This window comes from Octopus bimaculoides, chromosome 20, assembly GCF_001194135.2.
Source record: "Octopus bimaculoides isolate UCB-OBI-ISO-001 chromosome 20, ASM119413v2, whole genome shotgun sequence".
NCBI classification, from domain to species: Eukaryota; Metazoa; Mollusca; class Cephalopoda; order Octopoda; family Octopodidae; genus Octopus; species Octopus bimaculoides.
This window is the reverse complement of record NC_069000.1, coordinates 25,275,730-25,279,898: the sequence shown is the minus strand read 5'-3', so window position 1 is coordinate 25,279,898 and position 4,169 is coordinate 25,275,730. Positions and strand designations below refer to the sequence as shown.

Sequence of the window (4,169 nt, the reverse complement as noted above, 5' to 3'; positions counted from 1 at the left end):
ATATATATATATATATATAGGCAGGCACACATATACAATATAAATAAATATAGATATAATCATATACGTACATGTATATACATATACATACATCCACACACATGAATATGTGGGGTACGTGTGTGCGTATGCATGTGCACGTGTGCGTGCGTGCGCACTCTATTTGCGGCAGTATCCACCATCTGAAAAAACAAACACACGAGGTGTGTTCAAAAAGTATCCGACTTTATTTCTTCCCGCCAAAACTAATGCAGCGTGGGCAAAAACCTTTGCATAAGATGTGACGCCACTCTTCCTGTCCGGTAGGCCGCTTCAGTCCCCAACTGTTATGCCTAGTGTACATCCGTGTAGTCCGCACTCATCGGATTTTCGTGCTCACATAAGATGACCGAACCCGTCGAGCAGAGATATAGCATCAAGTTTTGCCAAAAACCCGATACTCAAACTCAAGCCATCCAGAAGATTCAGTAGGCCTTTGGCGATGATGTTGTGGGTAAAATTCAGATCAAAGATCAACCACTTCAAATATGGCCACACCTCAGTGGAAAGCGAGGCACGCTCATGCAAGCTAAACACAAGCCGAAACGAGAAGTCGATTGAAATCGTTCAGGACATGCTGGACAGTGCAAACGATGACCCAGACTTCACGACGACCATCATCACTGATGATGAGACGTGGGTTCATGTTTACGACCCGGGAACCAAGTTTAAGTCCTCCCAATGAAAGCATCCGTCATCACCGAGGCTCAAAAGAGCATGATAGGTTTGCAGTTAATGAAAGGTAATGTTGACCTGTTTGCTTGACTCCCATGGTATTGTGTATCATGAATACGTACCACAAAGCCAACCAATCAATAAGGGATATTACCTGGAGGTTATATGTCACCTTCGTGATGCAGTGCGTCGAAAGTGACCGGACATGTGGTCGACGAAGAATTGTCAACTTCACCATGACAATGTTCCCCCTCATCCCGCCCGCATAATCCAAGATTCACTGATCAAGAACAACACACCACTTGTTCGACAAGTTACCTACTCTCCCGACTTGGCACTGTGTGACTTCTGGTTCTTCTCCAAACTAAAATTTTCAGATGGAAAGCTATTTGAGTAGCAAAAGGAAATTATGAGTAAAGCGACGGCGGAGCTGTATACCATTCCAGAAAAGGTATTCCCCAGGCGTTACCAGCAGTGGGAGAACCGCTGGGAGAAGTGTCTGAACTCCAAAGTGGAGTATTTTGAAGATGATTGAATAAAATTTATGAAATGTACAAAATTGCTTTTTTTTTTATGTCCAAAAGTCGGATACTTCTTGAACGTACGAGCTGGTCCAAAAGTAGGTTTACAGTTATCACGTAGCCACTTTAAATTTATTTTAAAACATTTTATTACATTTAAATTTCTATCTTACAAACAGAAAAGGGAGCTTGACAAAATTAACTTAATTAGCATAGAATAATGGTTTCATATTTTTTTATAATTAAGATCTAAATTGTTAATATATGAATGTGAAAGGGACAGTTGAATAACTGTAAACCTACTTTTGAGCCACACTATATGTAACAGATGATGCATGTTACAACTTTTTTTATATGTATCTATCTCAGATTTTCTTTATTCATTTATTAATATCAATATTTTATTTCTTTTTTCATTCTGTGCTATGCTTATACCTCGTTCTAGTAATGTTTTAAGGTATATCAGTTTTCCCGTGAGAAGACAGAGCTTTCCCCTCACTGAATCCTACCCCAGTTCTAGTGAGTGTGAGTTATAAGTACCCTTACATGGCCCTTCCCGATACTGCAACCTTGCTGATAATAAGCCAGAGAGAGAGAGAGAGAGAAAGAAAAATTCTGAAAGGTTGCAAGGCAAAGTTGACCTAAACGGGATTTGAACTCAGACTGCAAAGAACCGTAACAAAATATTGCAAAGCATTTTCTTCGCCGTTCTACCTTTATCTTCGAAACCGTTATCTTAATTATTGAAATTATGATAATTAGGGGAACATGATTAGGGCAATTATATTGGCAGAATCGTTAGCATGTCGGGCAAAATGATTAGCGGCATTTCATCCGTCTTTACGTTCTGAGTTCAAATGCCGCCGAGGTCGACTTTGCATTTCACCCTTTCGGAGTTGGTAAAATAAGTACCAGTTGAATACTGGGCCAATGTTGTTGTGAATGTTCTTGTGACTCTACTGCCTCTATGAGTGTTGTTGTTACTGTTACTATCTACATTACAGGGCAAAATTTCCCCACGTTATCTAGTTACTTCACTTTACGTTTCAAGGACTAAATTTGCATTTCATTGGCCTTCGGGTGTCGAAAAAAAAAAGAGAGAAGTACCAATCATTTTGTGATGGAGGAGTGATTAATATATTCGACTATTCCTTTCCCTCTCCCGAACTTGCTAGCCTTGTGCCACAATTTGAAACCGATATATAGTTGGCTCCCTTTATTTTCTATGTTCATATCTCACTGGGGTGAACATTACCTTTCAACTTCCTGAAGCTATTGTAAAGACGTGCCAGTTCATTACTCGCATAAATTGAATTAATTATACTCCTCCACCGCTGTAATTTTTGTTAGAAACCAATGTTTTAGCATATTCTTAATCATATTTATGAGCTTGTGAGATTAGATCTGCATATTTAGAAATAGTTGACCTTTTTATGAAAAGATAAACTTTATTTATAAAAAATGTCTACAAAATTAAGTCGTGGAATTAAACTATTTGACAGAGATTGAAGGTCAGACATTTTGTGAGAGAAAAGAAATTCGTCCTGAGTATATGCATATTACTTATTTTATCAACTCTCGAAAGTATGAAAGTATGAATCGACACAGTCTATACATTTTGAAGGGAAAGGAATAGTCGAATATATCAATCATTCCTTCCATCACAAAATGATTGACACCTTTCTTGGTTTGTTTGATTTTTCTTTTTTTCGACACCTGAATGCAAATTAAACCTCAAAACGTAAAGTGAAGTAACTAAATAACATGAGAAGTTTTGTCCTGTAATGTAGATAATAACAACAATAACAACGCCCACAGAGGCAGTAGAGTGGCAAGAACAGTCACAACATCTACATAAATAACAATATTAATATTATCAACAACAACGTCACCATATATATAAGACATAGTCATATGTTCTGTATGTTTTTTACAATATATTTCAGCATAAAAGGACGAGATGGTCACGGCTGAAATGCTTTGATTACTGGTCTGCTCCATCAGGATTGACCTGGAAGTCAACAAGAATAATATCGCTAATCAAAGAGGCACATCCATATGTACGCACGACCTACCAGAAATAACAACGAAACTGACTCAGTTGGTGGTAAACGAGGAGAGTTGTTGGAAGGTAGGACAAAATATGCCACAGAATTTACTCCAGTTCGCCGCAATGTTGGTTCAAATCCCTCCGAGATATCTTTGCCTTTAATACTTTTGGAGTTGATAAAATAAAGTACCAGTCCAGGTTGATGGATTAACGGAATCATTCGAAAGCCACACACGAGGTCTCGTATTTTTCTTTGAGTTTCGAGTTCTTGAGTGGTAGATTTAATTAATCGCTCGGTTTAACACCCTGTGTTTAGTGGAATCCAGTTTGTGAGAAGCATTCAGGCCAGATTCCAGTTTGACGATATCGGAGCATATTTCCGGTTTGGTGATACATTTCTTCCTACAATGTCAGTGGTCCGAAAAAATAATTACACCTTACTCTCTTAAGGTAAGCCTACTTTGGCTGATATGATCCTAGATCAGCTGCCATATAAATATGAAAAAAAAGTGGAGATAAGATAGTTACAGCTGAAATGCATTTGGCGAAATATCTGCTCGATCATAGCTTTAGCTGGGGTTATTCTGTAACAGCAAAATATCAACAGTACCCGACTACAACGAAACTAATGTCAATGACTTTTACAAATGCTGTGTAACGAGATACACTCTCAGCCTATGGAATGCAGTCTTAAAATTACGTTATATTGCATATTGAGAACAACAGTGTCGTTGGCTATTGGTTTGCAGTGAGTGGCTTCTGCTTAGCCCTCGGTCATGGTTAGAAGGCTTTGATCATAAGTTTGATAGTCTAAGCTTATGATTAAAGGAATTCTTACCATGATTGTCTTCTTTGTACAGAGAATCTCGGATTACATTATCAAT

The 4,169-nt window shown here is 38.2% G+C and overlaps 1 long non-coding RNA gene across 1 annotated transcript in view; it reads left to right on the top strand.

Annotated features, from left to right (window-relative positions):
* Positions 1-3,506, top strand: part of LOC106868903 (uncharacterized) — an 80,779-nt gene extending 77,273 nt beyond the window's left edge. Inside the window, exon 3 of the long non-coding RNA XR_001409353.2 lies at positions 3,182-3,506. This is a non-coding gene — a long non-coding RNA (uncharacterized LOC106868903). The remainder of the gene's footprint in view (positions 1-3,181) is intronic.
* Positions 3,507-4,169: the final 663 nt, after the last annotated feature.